General features: G+C 39.5%; 1 long non-coding RNA gene across 1 annotated transcript; it reads right to left on the bottom strand.

Moving 5' to 3' along the window:
• Positions 1-3,128: 3,128 nt before the first annotated feature.
• LOC112580890 lies at positions 3,129-27,585 on the bottom strand. Its single transcript, XR_003105227.3, has 3 exons — positions 26,396-27,585; positions 9,309-9,385; positions 3,129-8,078 (listed from the first exon to the last, which is right to left on the bottom strand). It is a non-coding gene; the product is annotated as an uncharacterized LOC112580890 (long non-coding RNA).
• Positions 27,586-27,849: the final 264 nt, after the last annotated feature.

Raw genomic sequence — 27,849 nt, 5'->3', positions numbered from 1 at the left:
TGAGATGATTGTGGTTTGAGGTACAAAATTTTATCCCCCCAAACATCACTATTTCCTTTTCTTATGTTGTCCATTTTTTAATTTTATTCTACTTTCTGGGACAATATTTAAAATTTATTTTTCAACCAGCCTATGGAAATTTTTGTTTCTGCTATCATATTTTTAATTCTTAAAAGCAGTTCCTTGACCCCTCCCACCCCCAATAACATACTCTACCTACCTCATCTGAGGATATTAAGGGTTTTTTTTTTTTTTTTTTTTGTAGAATTTTCTTTGGATCCCTACATTATCTCTTTTCCACCTAAATTCCCTATGTGTGTGTTGCGGGGAGGGCACAATTTTATCTTTTCTCACTCTACTGATGATTCTGAATACTTTGAGTCCAGAGTCATCTTTTCAACAACCTTATGAAATAGAAATCTTACCACTCTATTTAATAGACAAGAACAGAGAGCTGAAGAAAGGCTAATTAACCCGTCTGCAGTCACACACTTAGTAAACGTTGGAGTCAGGGTGTGAGCCCAGGCCCATGATCTCAAACATCCTGAGATTTTTCTGCCCATGTGTATCTAAGTATGAAGTGCCAAGACATGTGAAAACTGCATAGCTGGGCCTCTTAGCTGCTGGGCTTCTGTTGGAGTGAAGGGCAGGAACAAGATAATTTGCTGAAGGGTCCTTTCTTGGCATCTATAGCTGGATGGCATCACCAACTCGATGGACATAGGTTTGGGTAGACTCTGGGAGTTGGTGATGGACAGGGAGGCCTGGTGTGCTGCAATTCATGGGATCACAAAGACTGAGAGACTGAACTGAACTGAACTGGATAGCTGTCTCCTTGGAGAGAAACCTTTTGGTTGCTTGTGTTGTGGAGTTCTGAATTTAGGGAAGAGACTGGTGTCTCCACTGTTCAGGATGTAGATGGCTTTCAGACTTGTGGCTTAACCCTTCCCTGCACTGAGCCTCATTTTCCCAAATTTGGAGCCTTCCTTGTCTTATTTTTCTGAAACATAAAATGTTGCGTTTCTGTGGTGTTGGGATGGGTTGTCACCTGCTTACACAGGGTGACAGAGGAGAACCGGTAGTACACATCTTCCATAGACTTTCAATTAGCCCCATTTTCTGCCATATCTCACCCTATCTTTAGAGGTGTGTGCTGCTCCTAATTCCTGAGTCTACCCTAAGTTAAGAGGAGTGAATTGGTGTATTAGTTTTCTATTGCTGCTATAATGTGTGTTACTCACTCAGTTGTGTCTGACTCTTTGCAATCCCATAGTCTGTCCATGGAGTTCTCTAGGCAAGAATAGTGGAGTGGGTTGCCATTCCCTTCTCCAGGGGATCTTCCAGACCCAGGGATCGAACCAAGATCTTCTGCATTGCAGGCAGATTCTTTAGCATCTGAGCTACTGTAAGTAACCACAAACCAGTTCAGTTCAGTAGTGTCCAACTCTTTGTGAGCCCATGGATGGCAGTCCGCCAGGCTTCCCTGTCCATCACCAACTCCCAGAGCTTGCTCAAACTCATGTCCATTGAGTCAGTGATGCCATCCAACCCTCTCATCCTCTGTTATCCCCTTCTTCTCCTGCCTTCAATCTTTCCCAGCATCACAGTCTTTTCCAGTGAATCAGTTCTTCCCATCAGGTGGCCAAAGTATTGGAGTTTCAGCTTCAGCATCAGTCCTTCCAATGAATATTGAGGACTGATTTCCTTTAGGATGGACTGGTTGGATCTCCTTGCAGTCCAAGGACTCTCAAGAGCCTTCAACACCACAGTTCAAAAGCGTCAATTCTTTGGTGCTCAGCTTTCTTTATAGTCCAACTCTCAGATCCATACATGACTAATGGAAAAACCATAGCTTTGACTAGACGGACCTTTGTTGGCAAAGTAATGTCTCTGATTTTTAATGTGCTGTCTAGGTTGGTCATAGCTTTTCTTCCAAGGAGCAAGTGTCTTTTGATTTCATGGCTGTAGTCACCATCTGCAGTGATTTTCAGTTCAGTTCAGTCGCTCAGTCCTGTCCGACTCTTTGCGACCCCATGAATCGCATCGCGCCAGGCCTCCCTGTCCATCACCAACTCCTGGAGTTCAGTCAAACTCACGTCCATTGAGTCGGTGATGCCATCCAGCCATCTCATCCTCTGTCATCCCCTTCTCCTCCTGCCCCCAATCCGTCCCAGCATCAGAGTCTTTTCCAATGAGTCAACTCTTTGCATGAGGTGGCCAAAGTAATGGAGTTTCAGCTTTAGCATCATTCCTTCCAAAGAACACCGAGGGCTGATCTCCTTCAGAATGGACTGGTTGGATCTCCTTACAGTCCAAAGGACTCTCAGGAGTCTTCTCCATCACCACAGTTCAAAAGCATCAATTCTTTGGTGCTCAGCTTTCTTCACAGTCCAGCTCTCACATCCATACATGACTACTGGAGAAACCATAGCCTTGACTAGATGGACCTTTGTTGGCAAAGTAATGTCTCTGCTTTTCAATATGCTATCTAGGTTGGTCATAATTTTTCTTCCAAGGACTTTGGAGCCCCCCAAAAGGAAGTCTCTCACTGTTTCCATTGTTTTCCCATCTATTTGTCATGAAGTGATGGGACTGGATACCATGATCTTAGTTTTCTGAAGCTGAGTTTTAAGCCAACTTTTCCACTCTCCTCTTTCACTTTCATCAAGAGGCTCTTTAGTTCTTCTTTACTTTTTGCCAAATTGCCGATATCTGTTGGATCATCGAAAAAGCAAGATAGCTCCAGAAAAACATCTACTTCTGCTTTATTGACTATGCCAAAGCCTTTGACTGTGTGGGTAACAACAAAATGTGGAAAATTCTTAAAGGGATGGGAATACCAGGCCACCTTACCTGCTTCCTGAGGAATCTATATGTAGATCAAGAAGGAACAATTAGAACCAGATGTGGAACAACAGACTGATTTCAAATTAGGAAAGGAGTATGTCAAGGCTGTATAATGTCACCCTGCTTGTTTAACTTCTATGCAGAGTACATCCTATGAAATGCTGGGCTGGATGAAGCACTAGCTGGAGTCAAGATTGCTGGGAGAAATACCAATAACCTCAGATATGCAGATAACACCACCCTTATGGCAGAAAGTGAAGAAGAACCCCAATTTTAGTAGCTTAAAAATACACAAATTTATTATCTTACAGTTCTGGAGGACAGAAGTCTGACGTGAGCCTTAATGGAACTGAAATCAAGGTGTTCGCAGGGCTGAATTCCTTCTGAGGGCTCCAGGGCAGAGCTCATCTCCTTGCCTTCTCTGGCATGTAGAGGCTACTTGCATTCCTTGGCTTATGGCCCCTGGTCATTCCAACTTCTGCTTCCTTCTTCACATCTTGCTCTGCCTCTCCTGTCTCCACTGGGCCTACCTGGATAATACAGGCTACTATCTCCATCTCAAGATCCTTAATTGCATCTGCAAAGTTCCTTTTGCCATGTAAGGTAACATATTACGCTTCTGGATGTTAGAGTGTAGATGAGGGAGGGGGAATTTAGTTTCCCACAATCTACTGGTTTCTCACTGACTTTCTCCTCTGAGGTCAAATTGGTTGCAGTTTTGCTTGCCTGCCATCAGTTACTGCTCTTTCTGCTTTTCATCCTCTGCAGTGTTGTAGACATGTCCTGTCTTCTGTCATCTCCTCTTCCATACTTTTTTTAAAAAAAGTTTCTTACATTTTATAGCTTCTTCTATCATTTTCCATGGGTGTCACATTTCCATTTTTAATTGGAAATCCTTACTCACTTTACTGATAAGAAAGTTCAGATGCAGAGACATTACATGACTTGCCTGAAGTCATATAGATAATTAGTGGCAGAAATAAACCTTTGTTTAAGAACAGAAACAATTCCAGTAATACAAAGAACATGGGACTTCAAAGCTGAAATAGCTTGCTGGAAAGAAACCACATTAGTTCCTACTGATAGATCTATGGTGTTATATTCCTAATCAAGAGATTTTCAGAGCTGACTTTTTTGTTATCATTTCAAAGATAGGAATGTGGCCCATGTCTCACAGAACTGTTGAGAGTTAATGATAACAGTTTCTTTGAAAGACTTAGAGTGCTTCCATATGAATATAAGCAAGCACATTGCTATTTAGTGAAAGCTAGCAATATCTTTCCAATGTTTCTCTGAAAAATAAATCAGACAAATGTGAGTTATATATGGGCAAGAAAAAAACTTGGAATTCAATTTAATTAATTCATAGGACATTATTCAGAGGACTGTGGTAGACATTTTCAAGCCTAGAATTGACCAATTTCTCTGTTCTATAATTCAGTAAATAAACTAAGTCTTCACTTGAGAGAAAGAAATCTGTAAATTGGAGGAAGAAGACAACAAAAAGTATTTCTAGGCATCTGTTCCCTTTGCTGTGTTGTAAAATAGAATTTCCAGGCAGATAATGCAATTATAATTGGTAAGGGCATGTAGAACCCTATACTGAAACAAAAATACTAATTAGCTTTCTCCCCTGTCCAAGTGCCTTTCAGTCTTGCTCGTGAGAAAAATGAAAGACTTATGTCTCTATCTGCCTAGGGACTTGTGAAGAAGGGGAGATAAAGCCACACACAGAAGTAGTTCTCATATCTCAGGGGAGAGAGAAAGTGTAAGTGGGAAGAGGTGGAGCGGTAGCTATTGAAAGTATCTCTGAATGGAAAAGAGTTCATTAATTTGATCTTAAACTTTGCTTTTGGAAGTCTATAGCACTGTCTTAATGAATGATAATATTTTCTCCACAAAAGGTTCCTTCACTCTTGTTTCCCTTCTCAGATGATGATGTCACTTTCTATAGCCCGTGTTTGTGCAGCAGGAGGCCACAGTTCAGAGCACGGCTCGTCCCTCATTGTGGGGAAGGAGAAAGCCCGGGAGTCCTGGGGTGAAGCAGAGCTGACTTTGTACTTGACTTTAGTGTCTTGCTAAGCACGTACTCCATGGCTCTTAGGTTATGTCTGTAGGTTACTACTGGTCACCCTACTCCTGTCATATTCCAGAAGGGATCAGTACTAAAAATGACCCTAGGACTCAAACTTATTTTTAAGTCGAGACTTGACTCTGCTTCTGTTGTTTAACTGTAGCCTATGTTTCTTGCACTAAACTAACAGATGAGGAAAAGAAAAAAGCAGCATGCCGAGAGAGGAAGGAAAATAAGTTCACAAAAATCTCCTTGTTTTTATTCCAAGTCCATGTGGTGCTAGTGGTAAAGAATCTGCCTGCCAGTGCAGGAGACATAAGAGACGCAGGTTCGATCCCTGGGTTGAGAAGATCCCTTGGAGGTGGGCATGGCAACCCACTCCAGTATTCCTGCCTGGAAAATCCCATGGACAGAGGAGCCTGGCAGGCTATGGTCCCTAGTGTCACAAAGAGTTGGACATAATTGAAAGACTTAGCAGGCACACATGTACAGAGGAAAGTGGAAACCAGGGCTGGTTTGGGTTTCTTTGTGGAAACAGAGGTAAGTAGTGGACTGTGCTCAGCTAACTAGTGTGTGATGCAGTTGAAGACTCCCTACCCCCAAAATATGGCACCTTGGCATATTGAATATTTTATGCTGAAGGAGTTTGAGGAAATGGCAGAAGCAGGAAGGTCACCTTGCCCTTCTCATCCTTCTCCCTTGAGACAGGTCATAAAACCCTCACGTGAGAGGTGCCCTCCCTGGAGGAAAGGAACTTCCTTCTCTAGAGAAAAGGACACTGAGAAGAATCTGAACAAATAGGCCTTTGCTAAATTCTCCCCCCACCCCGCTGTTTGCTACATTTCCATCACACTATTTGACTGATCAAGTTTCTATACAACTGTACACTCTATTGCCTAGTATACATATTCTCAGGTTTAACTGTTCCTTTAGGTCTTCATTTCTTCACACGGACTCCCTGCCATTAAAACATAGGGAATAAAATTTTATGCTTTTCTCCTGTTAATCTGTCTTTGTCAGTTTAATTTTCAGACCCAGCCAGGGATCCTAACAGGGTTAAGGAAAGCCTTTTCTATCTCTGTTGGTGAATCTTTGAGTTGGGACACACTTGGGATTTTTGAAGAGGCCAATGCTTCTGGCTAAGGAAGAAAGCAAATAAATAAACACACATAAAGTAATTCCCAACTTTAAACACTTTGCTGTGAAACTAGCTCTTTTTTGATTTGCCGTGTTGCATTAATAGAGTGAGCAAGTACAATGAGTTTTTTTGCTTACAGTTGAAAAGAATTATCAGAGGAGCTGTTTTATCTTATGTTTTAAGAACTTGAATGCAAGAATATCGGGTTATTTAATGGTTAGTTCTTAACTTCTGCTCCTCCACCCCCTTTGTAATTTATTACACAGGCTTTCTGTGTAATAAATTACAGAAACTAGTTTGATGAAGCTGGGAGAAAAGATTAGAAAAATTTCTTTAAGGTCTTCCATGTCTGCAGAGTCCCTAGATAAGAGGGATAATAACCAATAACACTAGTGTTTCTCATGGGCCATGGATTCTTCTAAAGTCTCTGTTTCTTGTAACAACACTATTAAATACATGTCCATATAATCCTCAATTTGCAGAGAGGAAATGGAGGCAAAGAAAGTACATTTGCATGCCACAGGTCACACAGCAAGGACTTGGCAAAGAACAGATTTAGATCCAAGCATTCTGGCTCCAAGAACTATACTTTTGAGCAGTATCCATACAGCCTTGTTGAGAGAGGGAAGAAGTAAGCAGCGTTCTTTAATAGATCTGATGCTTTAGTAATTAGCGTGAGGCTCACAGGGACTGCTCAGTTGCCCTAACTGGATTAGATGTTCTTTCTGTACACAGCATATAATTTCTCAGCTCTGTACCTTTACTCAGGTTTTTCTCTGTTCAAAATGCCTTTCCAACTATATTCACCCCCTCCCCCCCAGCTCAAACAATATCCAGTTTAAGAGCTTTTCTAAATCCCTTAATAGGAATTAATCTCTTATGGACTTCTAGGGCATTTTATATTTCACTTTAAAAAATATATATATTTTTAATTAAAGGGAAATTACAATATTGTGTTGGTTTCTGCCATATGTCAACATGGATCAGCCATAGATATACATATGTATACATATATTTTTCTCTTTAGTAGTAGTATTAATAGTAGTCTCTCTTTTTTGTTTGCTTGATCCTCCCCATAAAACTGTAAATTATTTGAAAACAGAGCCACTTACTTTTGCATCCCTTTATGTTCCTGGCATAGGCTGTGCCCATGGTAGACGCTTATGAGTTTCTTTGATGTGACCAGTAAACATTTGCAAACTGTGCATAATTGGCTTTAGGGAAAGTTGAAGCCACAGGCAATGATTCACAAACACTCCTGTATGTGTCTGGACGTGATTGCTTCCTGTGTTGTTGTCAGTGGTGTGATCTTTCAGAAGGATGTCTATGGGTGTACAGTTATAGGCCTGAAATTTACTTAATGGCCAAAAATAGATTTTCAGAGATGGTTATATAAGGCAAAAAATAGCACAAGGATTAGGGATTCCCAGTTTCCCAGTCTTCTAAAGTTTCCTACAGGCAATGGCTCTTTCACAGAGCATAGAAGAGGTAATAGAGGAGGCTTGTAGGGACTCAATTGCTGTCTTTGTAGAGTGTTGCCAGTTAAAGCAAGGAAACAAATATTAGACAAATGATGAAACTCTAATAAAACAGAACCCTAGCCTCCTCAATTGTTGGCTTCATTTCATGCAACCCATGTTTTTAACTGAGGAATTGTTCTTTTTTGGTTTGTATTCCCTTTTCAGTTCTATTCCTCTTTATCCCCTTTCTTACACAAAATTTTATTTTCATTCTAATGACCTTTCCTCCACATCCATCGTGTTTATTCAGAGGTCTGCTGCTCTTAGGACTATTCCATCATGCCAGCATCTTGGGGATATTCTTCCTCTCTGGTTTTTCTCCTGCTTCAGTCTGTCTTCTGTTGCTCCCATTACTTTTAGTTTATTTATTTTTAAAGATTAGAGCTTGAGTCGATAGTGGAATAGTAGAAACATTCTCTTCTTTGCAACTTTCCTGGTTCCTTCAGAAAAATATCTCCTGGTTTGAATACGACCAAGGTCTGCAAAGAAAAACCTGCAACTTCAAAACATTCAGGAAATGAGTAGGGAAGAGCTAGTTGGTGATCGGGAAGGCAAGTAAACAATATTCTGAAAAACCTTCAGTAATCATAGAGCAAGTGCCTATTTTGTGACAAATGACACTGGAGGGATGAGGAGAGAGGGTACTTAAGTCTTAAAATATTGCCTTGATTCCATGCCATCAAAATAAAAAAAGACTATATATCTGGTCTATGGAAAAGAGATGATTTTGTTGCACAATGCAATATATTTTTGTCAAGTGCTCTAAACTTCTGTAGTTTTAAAATGAATTGCTGTGTTCGGGAAATTTCTTTTGAATGGCCATACTAAGAAAACAATTAATATAATCAGTTTCTTCTTATTTTTTAAATTTTTATTTTATATGGTAGTTTAGTGGATTTGTAATGTGTTACTTTCAAGTATATAGCAAAGTGATTCACTTATGTAGATACCATATGATGTCACTTACATGTAAACAGATGATACAAATGAACTTATTTACACAACAGAAACAGATTTAGAAAACAAATTTAAGATTAACCAGTTTCTTCTTTAATCAGGTCACTTTTCTACCATGACTAAAGTAAGTTTCACCTTAGGGCAAGCATACTTCATTTTCCACTATAGTAGAATTCTTTATGACTTGATTTGGTACATGAAATTGGCTACAGTTGAGTTCAATCCACCTGCCTAAAATGAAGCCATCACAAATAATAAAAGGTTGATGTGATATAACTGACTTTTCATTATGTTTTGTATAGGTTGGTGCAAAAGTGTTTGCGGTTTAACATTGTTGAACTTCTCTGATATTGGAATAGATTCTTAAATGTGGTTATGTTATACATCATTTAATGCATGTTTCTTGCTTTATGGTTTTTACTTAAATGACTTATTTGGTCATTTTACTTAATGACTTATTACTTGCTGTTTATTTTATATTTATATTTTAGAGTATGTTTATATTTATATTTTAGAGTAGAGCAATGATGTTAGACAAAAAGCAAATTCAAGGGGTTTTCTTATTTGAGTTCAAAATGGGTTATAAAGCAGTGGAGAAAACTTGCAACATAAACAGCACATTTAGCCCAGAACTGATAAGGAACATAGATAGGGTGCATTGGTGGTTCAAGAAGTTTTGGAAAGGAGACTAGAGCCTTGAAGATGAGGTGCGCAGTGGCCAACCACTAGAAGTTAACAACAACCGAGACCATCTCGAAGCTAATCCTCTTACCTGAGAAGCTGCCGAAGAACTCAATCTCAACCATTCTATGGTCATTTGGCATTGGAAAGCCAACCACTGGGGTAAGCCTGGCATGAAAAAATGGAAAAGAAGCCCAGCTGAGGCTGATGAAGGAAACAGGCTGTGCAGAGCTTTTAACTTTCAGATGTCTGGCTGATTTTATAATAGAGAGTGAGAGGCTTTCAGCAAATTCTGGATTCAGAACTAGATTTCCATAAGGCTGGCTGGAATCTTTATCAGGGTCCAGGAATTGACTGAACTCCTTTGTAATGAAAGATGTGGACAAGTTTCATATCATTTTAATGGAAGTCAGAGGTCACTTAGTGGGATACAACTCTAATGGATAAAAAACACACTTAAAAATTACTTTTAGTGAATATCTCTTATTTTTAAGGGCTTCCCTTGTGGCTCAGCTGGTAAAGAATCCACCTGCAATTCAGGAGACCTGGTTCAATCCCTGGGCTGGGAAGATTCCCTGGAAAAGGGACAGGCTACCCACTCCAGTATTCTGGCCTGGAGAATTCCATGGACTATACAGTCCATAGGGTTGCAAAGAGTTGGACACAACTGAACAACTTTCACTTTTCTTATTTTAAAAAAATTGTCCATTTTCAGGATTTTACTTCATCATGAACATTATAGAGTTTGGAGAATTTCATCATCCAGATATTTAAAAAATATTCTTTCTAGTATTTAACATTTTTTCTTGTGTGTTTATACATATGTAGGTATTATATATTCAACCAATTATTCTTTAAATTCTACTATATATAGAAATTTAGGTTGATTTTTGACTTTTAAGTAATACTAAGCACAAGTATTAAAATACAGTGGCATGAGCAACTTTGCATAAAGCTTTGTGTTTAAAATTATTTCTTTAGGCAGGATAACTATAAATAGAAGCACCGCTCTAAAGGCTAAAAGCAATCCCCTGATGCATATTGCTGTTTTTTCTTTCCCAGAAAGGGTAAATTAATTTACACTCTATCAGTCAAAGAGAATTGCCCATTCCACTGTTTCCTTATCAGCAGTGGGCATTATCTTCTTTTTAAATTGGTGCTAATTTGGTTATTATCCTTTTAATTTGCATCTTGTGTTCTTATTTAGATTGAATATTTTCCTATGTTTATTGTTTATTGTCCCCTTAAATTTTATTTTTCGAAAAATTTTACTCCCTGTTGAAATGTGGGAAAATTGTCCTGATAGATTTCATCTGCTCATTAAGAGTTCTTAGATTTTTTTTTTAAGAATAGGAAGACTAGTTCTTACAATGATTTTGCAAATCTGAAAATAGAGGGGATTTTAGCTTAATTCTGATTGATGTTACCTTAACTCTCATGACAATTTAAATCTATCTCTAGGATGATCAAATGCCTGCCTTCACATGATGTTGTGTTAGGGGCAAAGTAAAAAGCAGTTGATCCAGCCATGTGCCCTGCCAACTCTCAAGCTTGGTCCTTTTTGAACTAATAGCTGGTGAATTATCGCATTCATTTTGAAAATGAGTTTTTCAGAGCCCAATATCTGAAGATATTAATGAGTACTTTGGTGACCTTGAGAGTCAAGTGACTTTACATTCTTCTCCTATCTTTCCCCCACTTTCCAGTTTTTTCACAGAACATTCTTTGTGACCTGATGGGCAGGTACAGACTGAAAGCCATCACCAGACATCCACAATTTCCTGTCAGTCACCCTCCCACCTAAAGACATGTTACTCACCACCCAGAGTGAATCAGGAACAAGAACATTAAATAAAACAATTCTTTGTTTCAGCTTTGACAGTGTTTCCCACTTAAACATTCCTCAATATCCACAGGGATGAATAAGAATCTGGATTATGAGAACTCTAAGTTCCAGCCCCTTGACTTTGGGCTGCAAGCTTCTTCAACATTGAACTGAAAACTTCCTCTGGGTTGTTGGCTACTGGCTGTCTTTCCAAAGCCATCCAAGCAGTGCTGCCACATGGGAGCTATTTTAAGATTTCTCACGGAGCCCAAGATGCATTTCTGTGCTCTAGCAGACACTCTCAGAACCTCTGTGTTTGTGGCCAGACAGGTCACCCTGTGCCTGGGATCCCATATTGTTAATATAGCAAACAAAGATGCTGACTGCTCTGGAGTGTGCTTGCTGGGGCTGCTGGCCCGAGCAGGAACCCACTGAGCCAGATCACTGGGTACCCTGACCCCTGCAACTACAAGACTTCAGCCATGTTGCTTAACCTTACTTTTCTTATCTGCAAAGGAATGGAAGCAGCAGCAGATGGAGCAAAGCTTTATCCCATCTGTACAGATGAATGAATCTGACTCTCCTAGCCTTTGTAAACTTTTTTTTTTTACTTCTAATCCTTTTACCTCAGAACATTAATCATTTTAATAAACAGTATGGACTCCCTAGTGTGTACCAACCATAAGCATCAATTAGGAATTTACTCTTTCTTCTCCAGGAGCAAATAAAATTCCCTCAAAATATAAAGAATCAAAGAGGCTCAGCAATCACATGGTGAAAGTCACCGTTTTCAGCTTTGGGCTGTGAGCCTGGATGAAGCCACAGCAGTAGATACAGCCAGAGAACGTTAAGGTGTTGTCACTGAAATTCAGCCTCTCTACACAGGTACCAACTTGAATCTTTGAGACAGAAGTTTTGGGTGAAGTAGAAAAGAAAAGCTTTGCTGCTTTGCCAGGCAAAGGGGGCTACTGGGCTAATGCCCTCAAAATTGTGTGTCCTGATCTGGAGAGGGTAGTGAGGGGTTTTATGGCAATGGTTCAAAGAGGAGGACATGATCAGCTTGTGGACATTCTTCTGATTGGCTGGTTTTGAGGTAGTTGGGAGTTACCATCATTCGCCTCCTGATTCCAACTGTCTTGGATCTCTGTGCTTGTGGGCAGTATCCAGTTACCTTCTCCCATTTGATGGGGATGTCAGGGTCCGCAAAACAACTCAAAGATATTGTTATGTGTATCCCTGAGGGGGAACCAGGACTCTGCCCCAGGGTAGCACTGTTGTTTCCTGACTCTTCCTCCCTTGTCTCTGTATCCCTTCCCTTCCCTTCCCTAACTAGCAGCTGTTTCAACCTGCTCTGTTGGAACTCAGGAAATGTCTTGGGGGCTGAATGAAGCCTATATCCTGCCAACAAGAAGTGGGGGACACAGAAAGGCTTTTGTGCCCAGGAGCCCCACAAAGTCCTGCTTGATTTCAGTATGAAGGTACTGCAGACCTCATAGACAAAGTGTTGGAGGAGGGCATCAAGAGGATGTTACTGATGGTTCGCTCTTGAGTTGAGCCCAGGGAGTTGGAGACTCCTCACTCCTACCCCTGCCCTTACCCTTGCAATGTACCTTCTGCCCACCAGACCCACACATGGAGCTGTGTCCTTAAGAGACTTGTTGAGATTTGTTGTTGAGACCATCTGGCTGAATGTATGACTGAACCCAGTTAAGGTCTCTATGCAAACCTTTAAGATTCTGGTGGGTGGGGGTAGAGATCTACATGTCTTGTGGTCACACAAATCAAGCCTCATATGTAAGTTCCCTTGTTTATTAAAACTACCACTTCCAGTCTGGAGTGGTCTGCCTCTTTCTTTGGTTTCTCCCTTCCCTCTGTGTTTGGGCACTAGTTTACAAACCAACTGTAAACCAAGTGTAAACGGGGGGTTTCCCTCGTAGCTCAGCTGGTAAAGAATCTGCCTGCAATTCAGGAGACCCTGGTTCGATTCTTGAGTCAGGAAGATCTGCTGGAGAAGGAATAGGCTACCCACTCCATATTCTTGGGCTTCTTTGGTGGCTCAGCTGGTAATGAATCCACCTGCAATGCAGTGTTGGGAAGATCCCCTGGAGAAGGGAAAGGCTACCCGCTCCAGTATTCTGACCTGGAGAATTCCATGGATTGTATAGTCCATGGGGTTGCAAAGAGTTGGAAACAACTGAGCCACTTTCACTTTGCAAAACCAATAGCAGTTCTGTTTTTTCTCATTAAGACAAGGCAGTTTTGTATTATGAGAGGTGTTTTGCTGAAGTAAAAGACTGGTAGCCTTCCTCCCCAAAGCTATGGAGAAGGCAGACCTAGGAGTACAGATGACACATTGGAACTAGAACAGCACTGGGAAACATAGCTGAGCCCTGCTGCCAGAACTCTGCAGTTTGTTCTGAATGAAGCAGGAAATGATTTGAAATGTTTGGGTGGGTAACGAATTTGTCACTAGTAGATCTAAGTTGTGGTTTGGTTTCTTTGTTTATAAACTGCCAATGATAGAGTTCTGTTTAAATACAGCTGGAGCGGAGAAATGCAAACTTAGGTAGAACCAAGCCTTTGTCTGATTTGTACTAAGTTCCAGTGGTGACCGACGGACAGTGGACATCTTGGACACTAATGTCATCCAAACCAGAGACCCTCCTTAAATTGGCATCTGCCAAGATGGTCCCATGAATCTGTCTGAATGCACACTCTCCAGCTTTATCTTGTCAAGACAATATTTGGAAAATTAGTCAACTATGAAGAGAAATCCGAAGTGTAAATATCTGGTAGATAAGCAAATGTTTCTCTTCTCTGTACTTCTTATATATCTGTTGTTAAGATAGTGAACTAGCATGGACTGCAATCTCTTCACATTAAAATCAACCCCTAGGAATCTATAAATGTGAAAGAAGTGGAGAGTTCAGGAACTGAGAAATGAAAACAAATGTGAGAACCCCGTAGAGAGGCTGAAGTCTGTATGGAGCTGGTACAAGTGGAAAGAGTGTCTGAGGATGGAGGGCTGCAAGGGGCAGGGAGAGCATGAGAGAGGAAGCTTTTTCAGTGCAACTTTGACTTTTCCCTGCTTTTGAGACTAGGGCTACTTCACGGAAGCCAGTGGCTGCAGCTGGACACTGATATCCTGTGCCCCTGGTATAGTGTCCAGGCAAGCATCAGCTCTGCTCATGGAGCAGTTGCTGAGAGCAGATGCTGGGAGCTTGAATCATCTAAAGACTCATTCATTCTCATATATGATGGTTGATGCTGGCTGTCAGCTTGGACTGTTGGCTGGAATGCCAGCATGTAGCCTGAATCTTCCTCATAATATGGTGACTGAGTTCCAGTAGAGAAATCCAGGCAGAAAGTTCATTACCGTTTATGGAAGTCAGATCTTCTGCTCCATTCTGTTTGCTGAGACAGTCACAAAGTTCTGCTTAGGCTCAACAGGTTGGGAAATAGGTTGCACCTCTTGATGTTAGAGTGGCAAAATTCTAAGAGAGTATGTAGAACTGAAAATATTATTGCAGACATTTTGGGAAGATAAACTTGCCACATTCAATCACTTCTAAATAAGAATCAAAAACTAGCTAACAGTGTCATCTATGTCAGGGGGTTAGAACCAATAGAAGAATTTAAATTTAAATTCAGGGGAAGGAGCCCACCAGAAGTCTATTGTAAAGATGAGGAATACAGACATCTCCTAGAAAAAGAACTTATTCCAAGGGGAGAATATCAGGCAGACAAACGACTCAGGAATACACTACTCCCCACGGTGATTAGAAACTGATTTTGAATGCAGTTTCATGGATTGTTCTTGTTGAGGGTGACTCAGGGATAAAGTATCCAGAAAAAGAGTTTACTTGTTAAGATTACAAGGAAGAGCAGGCTTTAAAAGGACCAGCTCACAAATTTAAAAATACAGTGAGTATTTAAGGAAAAAAATTCCCCACATGATTATCAAAGTGACTATGTTTATGAATCAGCTCTTGTCAATATGCTGTGTACAAAGTTCTACCAGTCCCAGTGGCTTAAGAAGCATACAAGCTGGTCAGCTGGGGCTAGTTAGCGTTGGTTTGGATCTGACTGTTGGCTCCAAGTTTTAATATGGGCTCAAGTCCCTTCCAATTCTCTCACATCCTGTCCTCCTTGGTCCAGTGGGCTAGCCAGACATGTTCTTCTCAGGTGATGCCAGAAGCTCGTGGGTGAGTGGATAAGGGTGATGTCTCTCAAGGACTGGGATCTAAATTGGCCAAGTGTCACTGGCATCTCGATGGTCAAAACAAGCTATGTGGCCATTCCCAACATCAACAGTGCAAGAGACCGTACTCGCCTTCAGATGGTGAAACTCCAAAGCCACTCACTGGTCAGAAAGCAAGGATGGAGGGAAGGATGAAGACCTAAAGACAGTAGTATGTTCTACCACATTGACCGTTCATGGTGGAGACGTTTTTCTCGCTTTATTACCAGACCCACAAACATTGTGGTGTGTGCAGACACATACAACACACAACTTCCAGACATCGGTATTGCAAAAGTAAGAAATAACCTTGTTTCAGTTAGTGAGTCAGCATCTTACGGACAAGACTCAAGGTTTTACTTATTTTGGAGTCTAGAACTAAACAAGGCAACCCTTTAAAATGTTTTCTTTCTGATTTATTTTGGAATCTATTACTTTTTTTTTCTTTTTTATGACCACAAGATGTGATGGTCATGCTTCTTCATAAAGGTGGTAGGTACCTTCTGTTCCATGCAAAGAATGCCTGTCTAAACCTGACAAGGGAGCTAGGGGCAGTATAACATAAAAAGTCTGGAAAAAAAGGTTGGCTGGAATCAGGTTGTGATTTTTATGTGTATCAGGTTAAGGAGGTTGACTTAACCTTCTGAGAAGGCATCAGAAAACTTTAACTACATCAGACTGAGTATATGAAGTTTAAATTTTAGAAACCTGACCCTAGTGGCAATTGAAGAAAGACCAATTGTAGCTTGATACAAGGTAAAATATGATTATTGTTCTCTAGAAGAGAAATATAGCAATGGGAGATCCGATAGTGATCAATCCCAACTGAGAGATTTGGGGAAGACCAGTAAATAAAACAGGAATCAGAGGACTTTGATCAATTGAGGATAAGTGATGGGAGAGGGAAGGCAAGCAAGGAAGAAGGTAGAACATTCATTTATTCAAAGTTATCTATTGAGTGCTACTACATTCTGGGTACTGTGTTAGGTATTGGGGAAAAAGGTAATGTTGTATAAAACCAAAAATATTTTTTTTACCATTAAGGAGTTTTACATCTAGTGGAGAGTTAGACATAAACCAGACATTAACACAAATAAATTTGAAACTGCAGCTGTGACAAGCCCTGTGATGGACGGATACACGGGGCTAAAGGATTCCTGACAAGGAGTTTGTCCTGGTAAGGTTGGGGAGATCAGGGGATTCTTTCCTTAGGAAGCAACACAGAAGCCAAGATCTGAAGGCTTAGTAGGGGTTAGCTAGGTGAAGAGAGAAGGGATGGCATCTGATAATATTGAAGGCTCACTATGTGCCAGATAGTTCCTAAATGCTTTAAGTGTATCAGATCTTGTCACTTTCAGGGTACCTCTGATATAGACTGTTATTTGTCCCCATGTTACAGATTCTGAAACTGTGGTTCCCAGAGACTTTAAGATCAAACAGCTAGTAAAATTGTGCACCTGGCATATGAACCCCAATTGCTGTTGCAATGCTCCGGCTCTCATTGTTCTCATTATACCATCTCCTTAAATAAGAGAATCCAGGCAGAAGAAATGACATGCTTAAGGCCCCAAAAGAGGCATGCCTGTCTGGAGTGAGGGGCTGACACTAGACCATGCGATACAAGCAAAGGTAGCAAGGTATGGAGTGAGCTAGGAGAGCTGGATAAAATCCAGGGCTTTAGAATGCATGCGAAGGACTTTTGTTTTATGAGCACTTGTGAAATATTGAAGCATTTTAAGCAGTGAAGTCATATTTTGGGTATTAGTTTTTAAAATATTGCTAGAAGAGGTTGGAACAGAGTAGATCTACATGGACCAATTTGGTGGCTGTTGTTTGTCGAGTAGGACGTGATGGTGGTTTAGAAAAAGCTCCTGTTGCAAAAGATGGGCAGCTGTGGGTGGCTATTAGCATTTTAGCAGGTAGAATTGCCTGGGCTCTGAATGGAATATCAGAGGGATCAGGGAAGAGGAAGAAAGGTATTAAAAATGACTTCTTGTTTCTAGCTTGTGCAACTGGACCCCTGACTCCAATGAGTACAGGCTTGCTTGATGGATTACTTGGGGGATGGGGTGAGGTTAGTGCTGGCATGTGTGGGCTGGGATTGGGGAAATGAGAATCAGTCTAGGATGACAATAGTGGGCAGTGCCCTGCTGTCTATGGCTTTTCCTTTTAACTGCTGCAGATTGGCAATCAACAGTTGCCACAAAATTATGGAAGCAACTAAAAATAGGAAAAGAAATTGCCTTCTTGTCAATCAAATTAGATATAGAGACAAGAATCACTTTGTTAAGCTTAGATTTATTCCTAGATACATTAGCTTGTCTGGTCTTGGCAACATAATCCAAATAGTAGAAAAATCATAAAGCTGAATAATGTCAAGTAATTTTGATTCAAATGGGAGTTGTATGTTTTCGTTGCCTAGAGTTTGATGAAATATAGGGGTCTAGGATTAGATGGTATCTCAAAGGATTAAACATTCTTCTTTTTCTCCAAGTTTAAATGCCTTCATATTGCCACAGACTGTCTTAATTTTTCCCTTAAAAATAGCCATGGGAAACTATCATTTATTTATAGGCAAATAGTATTTGCTTTCCAAAAATGAGAAAGTAAATTTTGCAGGCTCTTTATTTTTGTATTAAAATCATATTGATTGGAAGAAATATCTTGCCTTAAAGGGCAGACCTGCTGTTGCAAAAATTTAATTAAGCTTAAAGGTGCCATGAAATGCAATTGAACATTTCAAGCAAGTAGATTGGAAGAGAAGCTTCAGGTAATAAACAGGATGCTAAATGTATTTCAAGGTGAAACTCAGATATAAAAGAAACTGTTCTACTAGCAACTACTTTTAATTAGACTTTACTTTTGACTCACTTACAAACGAGTTAGTAAAGGTATTTAAACCCATACATTTAATTTTGTAATGGGTAACAAGGCCCTAAAGTGCCACCTTTTTTTTTTAAACTTTGGGTACGGTTAAAAAAAAAAAAAGGCACAGGCTTCCCTCTGGCTCAGCTGATAAAGAATCTGCCTGCAATATGGGGGGGCCTGGGTTCGATCCCTGGATTGGGAAGATCCCCTGCAGAAGGGAAAGGCTTCCTACTGCAGTGTTCTGGCCTGGAGAATTCCATGGATTGTATACTCCATGGGGTTGCAAAGAGTCGGACAGGACTGAGTGACTTTCACTTGGGTGCGGTGGGTCCTCGCTGCAGCAAGTGATGTGCCCTGTTCTTGAGGCAGAAAATGATCATGAACTGTAAACACATGGAAGCTTATTTTCTAACTCTTGATTATATTCACATAACTTTACAGCTCTGTCAAAAATAGGGTCTGAGCAGTTTTTTGATGAATTTGGGTCACACAGATAGATAATCAAGATGATTTAGGCCGTTGGTTCTCAGCAATGCCATTATGGCTTTTTTTTTTTTTTTTTTAAATTGAGGAAGCATTTAGGTTGTTGCAGTGACTGTGGGACCTTACTGATGTTTGATGGGTGGGGCTGAGATGTGCCCTATCCTGCCAAATGTGGGACAGTTTGATAAACATATGATCTCCTCATGCATAGACTGTACTACCACTGAAGAGTCTATTGGTAGTTCACATAAGGGTGAACCTCCTTTGTAATTACCTGCTCCTAGAATGTAACTCTGGAGAAGGACATGGCACCCCACTCCAGTACTCTTGCCTGGAAAATCCCATGAACAGGAGGGGCCTGGTAGGCTACAGTCCATGGGGTCGTGAAGAGTCGGACACGACTGAGTGACTTCACTTTCACTTTTCACTTTCATGCATTGGAGCAGGAAATGGCAACCCACTCCAGTGTTCTTGCCTGGAGAATCCCAGGGATGGGGGAGCCTGGTGGGCTGCCATCTATGGGGTCTCACAGAATCGGACACGACTGAAGTGACTTAGCAGCAGCAGCAGAATGTAACTGTTTCCTGTATTAACACAAAGTTTGATTTTTTTCTTTTCAGAGCTTTAATATAAACTGAAGTTTCTAGAAATGCTATTGTAATATATGTTAAAGAAAAATTGTATGCTGTCTTAATTTAATAAAGATATGATTTCTGCTTTGATAAATCATGTCATTGTGGGAATGTCTGCTGCTTGTAGTAGCTAAATATGAGCAACACAGTATGCACTTACTACTGCTCCCATTCATGGTGATTCTGTGTGCAGGAGCAAGAACCTGACTTCTTCATTATGTCTTCCAGGGTGGTTGCAATATTGCAGTGTAGTTGTGCCCAAAAACTTATATTTTGAAATTTGTTTTTGTTTAGTTGCTAAGGCATATCTGACTCTTTTGCAGCCCCATGGACTGTAGCTCACCAGGCTCCTCTTTCCATGAGATTTCCCAGCAAGAATACCCAAAAGAGTCAGACACAACTTAGCAATTAAACAGCAACAACAACAATATTTTTAAATACCAGTTAGTTTATTGTATGTTGTTTGGTGTGTGTGTATATAAAATTTGAAAATGATGGGCATATTATATTTTATTATCTATGAGAGTGTTCATAACAAAATTATGTTATATAACTTGCATATGCTCATCATTATCAAATTTTATATATATATATATATATACACACACACACACACACACACACATACACACACACACAAGTCCCATAGGGTTCATTGAGTTTGAATATCATACAAGTATATTTGTGAATTATATTATTTTTTAAAGACCAAGAAGAGACATTTGAATTCATACTCGTCAGAGATTAGGTTATAAACAAAAGGCTGAGATTTGAATATGAGTATTTGGTTGAAATAGCATATTCAAGTAAAAATTAGCAATGCTTTACATTATACCATAAGTATATATTAATACATCAGAAGATTTTAGAGGTGAGAAAATATTTGGCAAATCATACATAAATCTTCAAGTACTCAAATTTGGACCATTAAGTAGTAGACACTATGTAAATTTGGTTTGTACACTTTGGGTTATTTTTAAAGCGGTTTATCTAAAGTTGAAACTGATTATAAAAAGTTTAGTGTTTGAAATAAAAATATTGAAAATGTACATATTTACTTGAAAAATATTGAACACAGGGAGCATTTTAATTGTTATAAATATCACACCACACCAAAGACTTTGAAAGACTGGACTTTTTAGCCAAGTTATCCAAGTTAAGTCCTGACTTCATGACTTAGATGTTTAATATATATTATGTGTTATATAATAATAGATTTTAGGTTAGACAGTAGATTTGGAATATTTAAGACAAAATCTCCCTTCCTTGTGCCAGATTTTTCTTTATTAAGTGAACCTCACTAGTAATCTCAATGTACACTGGGCTTGCCTGAAAGATTCAGGTACTGAACAACTGGGTAAGACAAATGGGCTCTGACATTTAAGATCTGAATTATGTGAAATTCTAAAACAATAGTTATAATTATTTAAGAAAATATGTAGTTCTTAGCTCTCATATATTCAACATTCGTGTAATCCATGTTGATATAATCTACACCCCTAAACTTGCTTTCCTACACTAAATTCACATTTTCAATATAGCAGCTGAACAATCAGTTTTTCTAAATATTACACAGGGGTGACCGGTAATCATGCCATCTTTATAAATGGTTCATCTGCTTACTAGCTCTGAAATCATATGCAATTTACTGTACTCTTCAGCTTTGGTTTCAAATTGGATAATTATAGCATCTTACAATATTATAGTATTAAATGGATTAATGCATACAACGATGTTTTATTCAGTCCTAACATAAAATAAGTGTTCATAAAAATATAATCTAAATATTAATTATTAGCAACAGCAAATGTCACATTACTTGGAAATTTTATTTTTACCCTTTTTGAAAAATAGGAATAACAAAAATTAAAATGTTCATATTCACTAAAATGCTTAGTCTCTCAAACTGAAATCAGATAAAGCTGGAAATTGTTATCTGAAGGCTTAAAATGTTGGATATTTAGGCTAAAGCTCACACGCTTTGAACCCAAGCTCAAATCCACAGACACTGAATTGATATGTGATGGAAAATGACAAAATTACAGCTCATATATAAAATACTGAGGTTTATTTTTAAAATATTATTTTTGAAAGATAATATTTACCTTGTGATTTTATAAAACTTTTTAACTCTCAGAATGAAAATTTCTCCTTATAATATCACATTTTTAAACAAATTTTTCATATTTTTAAGGAATGTATAATATAAAAAAACCAGGAACAGCTTATAAACTAATTATTAATTTTCCTTTTCATTTTTAACTCATGACTGTTCCAACAATCAAATTCTGTTGCTATTAGATTTGAGATCACACATGGACAGAGGAGCCTGGCAGGCTACAGTCCATAGGGTTACAGAGAGTTGAACATGACCTAAGGGACTTAATACACACACAAAAGGAACCAAGATAACATACATGAACAGGCAATTTCTTCATTGCAAAAATTTTTAAAACCAACTATTTATGTGACTCTCTTATTTACAGGCTTTCCATCTAGATGATGTTACATAGGAGAACCTTTTTCTCATAATCCTGCAACATATTATTCCAAAATTCTGTATTTTACATAATGTGAAGCTTTCAAAAGCCTTAAAAAATGTGATTAGCTATTTCTCAATCTGCTTTTATCTTCCTGAGGGATGAAAATGGAATTATCCTTATAATTCAAAGCAGTACATTTTCCCCTATGAATTTGTTTCTGCGTGGTTTACAGTGTGCCAGATTTTGCTTTATATTTGCATGCACTAAGAGAGTCTATTGAAAATCTATTGAACATTCTTCCTATTATTGAAAATCTATTGGAAACTCTTCCAGACACTGGAGATATTCTGATTCTTCAAGTCAGAATTCTTACATGGTGGTTTAAAAAATTGCTGAGAGGGATAATAAGCAATTATGTATTATCCACTCATTCTTTAAGTAAAAGGACACAATTAATGTGACTTATGGTCCTGTTGGAAATAATGTAGTTTGACAGAGAAAGTAAATGGTCAAGGTTTAATCAGTGAACCTATTTCTAAGGGCTACAAGCAAGTAGACTGACTTAAAATATGAGATATCTAGCAGAGATAGAAGAGCAGAAGTCAGAGATGTTAGCTGTCCTTGGGGATGAACAGCAGAGATTATACTGAGGCTGTCATTGACGATGGAGTGATCAAATGCTGGCAGATTTTCAGTGCATAGAAATGAGAAGAATCTACTTCATTGGCTCTGGTGTCAGGAAGTAATTCCTGTTTCATATTTTAAAGCATAATTGATTGAGGCAGTGCTATAAGCATACTATTTGAAAACTTGATATTTTGGTAAGAACTAAATTTTCTTAAATAAGATCCATTCCAACTTTTATGTATTTTTCCTCCATCCCTATGTGTGTAGATATTGGAAGCCAATGTGAAAATTCTGCCAAGAGCTAGACATGTCTACTTCAGTTGCATTTTTAGGAACTGGGGATAAATCATAGGTTCATCCATGGACCAGTTGGGCCTATTGCAAGAAGAACTTGAGGCAAAACTCCATATATCACTGGCCAGTGTTAGCCCCAACTTCAACTGGTGGTCTAGCGTGGGGCTTACTGCTGCTGCTGCTGCTAAGTCGCTTCAGTCATGTCTGACTCTGTGCGACCCCATAGACGGCAGCCCACCAGGCTCCCCCATCCCTGGGATTCTCCAGGCAAGAACACTAGAGTGGGTTGCCATTTCCTTCTCCAGTGCATGAAAGTGAAAAGTGAAAGTGAAGTCGCTCAGTCATATCCGACTCCTAGCGACCCCATGGACGGCAGCCCACCAGGCTCCTCCGTCCATGGGATTTTCCAGGCAAGAGTACTGGAGTGGGGGTGCCATTGCCAAAATCCTAGAAAACAGTGTTGATTCAGAGCCTGTCTGTGTCTAGAAACCCCTGAAAGGACTTGGTATTTCACTTTCTCCCATATGTGGTCACTTTAGAAAATGACCTGCAGTCACTCTAGGGAGAGACTTGAAGAAAGACTTTCAGTACATATCTGTGCAGTGTTGCATGGTCCTTCCTCAAGGAGACCTATAAAATTTTTTTCTCATTCAAGAGGCTTCAAGTCCATAAACTAGCTTTATTGTAGTCTGTGAACCTTCAAGTCTGGTTTCTGGTCTGAGTTTTTCTTTATACAGATCAGGGAATATTTTAGAGGTGAATTGCCCATTTGTTTTGTTCCTAGGAAACCATAATCAATGAGCCACTGTTACATCCATTAGGGTCAAAACATTCAGACTCCTGCATTGTCTGCTTTCTGCTGCCCATGACGGAGGATATATCCTTGCTTTGGTTAGTTAACCACTGCCACTTGGCCTTTGCTTCTCCAAGATCCCTCATCTCATGTAAAATCACGGAGGACATTTCAGCAGTGGCATATTCCACCTGCATCCTGACATATACAGACAAGCCCCACAGAGCTTTTAAAAGATATTCGTACTCTTATCAGTGATGTATTTCTCGATGTCTTAATGAAGGAAGTATCTTTTGATCTTTCCAGAAAGATATAGTGGTTTGGGGACCTATTTTAAGTCTCTCAAGATAAATTTACTGCACCCTCCCTATAGTTTTAACTTTTGGTTTCCGTCTTTTAACATTCTGCGGAAGAAGTTCCCGTCTCTCAACCCCAGTAAGCAAACTGCTACAGGTACTGCTAGCTACTAGAACTAGAAGATAAAATCCAGAAATGTTTGGCATGTGGTAAACTCCACCTGATCCAGTGTTAAATTCCATCCTCCTGGGTTTAATACTTAGAATCCATTCACTTCTATATCCTATACCAGGTTCTTGCTGGTATAAATTGGCATAGCTTTGTAATTCCTGATCTGACTCTACTTATTCATCTAGTGGCCATGAAGAATGATGTGAGCCTTGAGAAGAAAAGGCCTCCTTTTTTAAGGATAGGGCTGGAAAGCAAGGATCAAGACCCCATATAGAAGAAGAGCTGTTGTCTTGTCCTGGAAGCCTTTTCCTTATTCTGGGCAGAGACCCTGAGCTCATTGAGGTAACCCTGGACTTTAGAAAGGGAGTCTTAGAGCCTTGAGGTTTCAGAGGATCACCTAGATTAAGAGTGACACAAATCTCTTGAAGCAAAATCTAAAAGGCTGACTCTACTGGCATTGTCAAAGGCGATTTGTTCTTACCTGCAAATAATTGGCTTTTAAATAGCTGTTGTATGTTAAATTCACAGCTCTATTAAATACTCAGGACGTGCTGAATCAAGAAACTTTTAAATAATAACAATTTAAAGGATGTCATTATAGAAAGATAATATAATTATCATCAACTAATGTTCATGGCGCCCTGGGAGTTTAAAACACTGAGGCAGATTTGAAGGAATACATCAAAGTTTCCTGGCTTAAACTCTGATTGTGTGTGACTTTGGGCAGGTCACCTAATACAAATCTTAAGTTCCTTCTTTTTTCATGTCTGATGGATAAAATAGTACCACCTGACTACCCACAAGGCTGTTATAAAGAGAAAATAAGTAGGAAGTTTGCTTGAATGGTACACAACACCAGGGAAGAGTTTAAGGATGAAAAATGTGAACATCTACAGAGAAGACCTGTTCTTGTATTTGTTATTTTCTCGTGCAAGAGGAGAATGAGTTCATAGATGATTGCAGTAGTCATGTATGGATTTTATTTTATTGTGAAAAATATAGCTGCTTCTTGAAGCATATGGGATTTTGTTAGAATACTCTGTAGTTTAGTCTTTGTATGAGTTTTTCATGATAAAATGTTAATAATTAAAAAAATAAAGATTCCTAATTTAGAAAAATTTGTATTTAGAATAGTGCTAAGGAATAAGCCTTTTGTTACAGAGTTAGAATCATTAGAAACAAAAAAAAAAAAAAATAAGGAAGGGGTAAAGAATGATCAAAAAGTAAGAGTTGTACTTAACACTGGAAAGGAGTTGAGAAGAGGCATGAGAAAAGCTAGCAAATGAAATATTTTTGCTTAAGAAATAAAGGTAGAAAGTAGCGATGAAAGGGAAATAGAAGACAGGCAATGGACAGTGGATTCATTAATTCAGTAGAAGGACAAGAAGAGATTCCTCATTCATGCCAAGACTCCTGCTACTTTCTGCATATGGATGCCTTCAAATCTATGTGACAGTAGCTTTGACTGTGGTGTGATGTTCCAGGTCCACGTGCCCAGTGGCCTGCTTAACATGTCCTCTTAGATTCCTGCAGCCCTTCACACTCAGCATGCCCACAGCAGCAGTAATTTTCAATTCCTTTCTGCCCCCAAGCGTGCACCCTTGCCTCTTCTCATGCACTTACTTCCTTATAACTATTATTCTCCCTCTCCTGGTTAATGTCACCCAAACAGCCACCCAAGTCACACACTTCTTTCTTATTCATCCCTCCCTACATCCAACTGATTGCTATGTCTTACTTTTTATGCTTTCTGAACATTGCAGCATATCCTTAATTTGTACTCTTGCCAAGAGTATTACAGACTTCTCTTGATTTTTCCACTTTTGGTGTTCCCCAACCTAAACCATGCATAGTTCTGCTGCCAGAGATTCTTCTAAAGCCCAGATCTGATAGTGCTACACCACTGCTTAAAACTTAAATAGCTTTGCTTTACAGATTAGACCTTCTGTGATCCAGCCATTGTCTACCTATTTGGTCTTACAGGGTGATCCCCACTTGCCACCTTTCCACTCATATCAGGCTGATTGCAGCTTCACAGAAGCAGTATGCATATTTATGCTTAGCCTTTGCACTTGCTCTTCCTTTTGCTTGGAGCATCTTTCTATCCACTTAATGGACTTTTTTGCTTATATTTTAAGAACAGATTTAAGAACCCCCTCCTCTGGGCTTCCCTGGTGGCTTAGATGGTAGAGTCTGCCTGCAGTGCGGGAGACCCCTGGGTTCAATCTCCGGGTTGGGAAGATCCCCTGGAGAAGGAAACGGCAACCCTCTCCAGTATTCTTGCCTGGAAAATCCCATGGATAGAGGAGCCTGGCAGGCTACAGTTCATGGGGTCATAAAGAGTCAGACATGACTGAGCGACCTCACTTTCACTTTCCTCTGGAAAGCCTTGCTGACCCACACCCTGTGACAACATAAACATAGCATAGTTAATATCCCCTCTCAACCCACCATTGTCCTTGTACCTGTCATTATGATCCCTGATATGATTTGTTTGCATGTGCGTCTCATCTATTAGATTGTGGACTTGCCCGGGTCAGTGGTCATGTTTCATGTCCTTCTGTGTCTTCAGTAGCCAGCTCAATACTTGGCAGATAGAAGGCATTGCAGCAGGTATTTTACTGTAAGGAATGAGAGAGGACACACCTGAGTATCTGGTTACAGGAGCTTGACGTTAGCAGATCCATTGGTGTTTCTATGTCCTGAACATAGTGTCATCTATGAGTCCAGTATGTTGTCTTGACGCTGAGTTCATCTGCTTCCATCACTGGCAATCCTTGGCTGCAGTTTATTCCATGGACAAAATAACATGCATGGTTTGGATAGCGGAAGTCTCACATCGTAAGCCCTCAAAGCTAAAACCCTTTCACTGCTCATCCTGCCCATCTCTATGTTCATTGATGGGTGACTGTTTCAAGTTATTTCCAGTTATGAATCTCTTGTCACTCTCATTCAGGGATTTATTGTTTTATGATTTATTGTTCTGGATTTTTGCTGAGATAGGGAGAACCCTCATATTTAGTTAGAGAAAAATGCAGGTTCTATAGATAGCCAAAGAGAGTTCCGGACCTAACAGTTAACCCTACCCCTTTTCTAACCCTTCACTCAAAGCTGACCTCAGTTGTGGTGAAATGTTTCGCTGCATTTCCCTAGCCCCACTGGAAATGTTAATCTAATCATTAAATACCAGTGAGGTCGGTGTTGTAGCTCTTTTTGCCTTGGCATATGTGCTTTTCATGTTAAGTTCTAGAACACCTTTTCAAAGGAGATGTAAAGAAACTATGAAAAGGGTTTTGTTTAGCAAGCTGGCTCTACTGCTTCCCTGTGTTTCTTCTGATTTGAGCCTGTCTGACTTTACAAGCAAAAGTTAGCACGCAACAGCACTTCTCTCTGTGGCCTGGAATATCTGTTTTATGAGATATTAATTCAGTGAGGGTATGGTTTAAACGGAACTGTTTTCCTTCAATGGCTCTAGTGTATATGCTCATTAAAGATATTTCCTCATTGGATCAATAAACTAATGCCACCTGATGTGGATAATCACTCTCTGTGGACAAGTTGTACGATATCCTTAGCAAGCACAGTTAGGAGAAGCTAGAGGTTTTTTTTTTTTTTTTAAGGAATTTGCTTTCTAGATAACTAGTTTTCAAAGCAGTTATTTGTTTAACCAAAGACTTTCTCAATAAAAACAAGACTATGGAACTTGTAGTACATGCTAATATTTCATTTCATGTATTGCTTCTTGGAAGCACCTAGCTAAAATTTACCATGGAAAGTAATCTTGTCAAAGATTCTGAGTTGGAAAATACAAAAATGTTTGAAAGTATGTAGAGTACAAGATACTCTCTAGTCAAGACTTTAAGATCCATGAAATAAGGTGGCCTTGTATATAGACTTTCAGTTTATTTAAAGACCTTTT

This window comes from Bubalus bubalis, chromosome 20, assembly GCF_019923935.1.
Source record: "Bubalus bubalis isolate 160015118507 breed Murrah chromosome 20, NDDB_SH_1, whole genome shotgun sequence".
NCBI classification, from domain to species: domain Eukaryota; kingdom Metazoa; phylum Chordata; class Mammalia; order Artiodactyla; family Bovidae; genus Bubalus; species Bubalus bubalis.
This window is presented reverse-complemented; position numbering and strand designations above follow the sequence as displayed.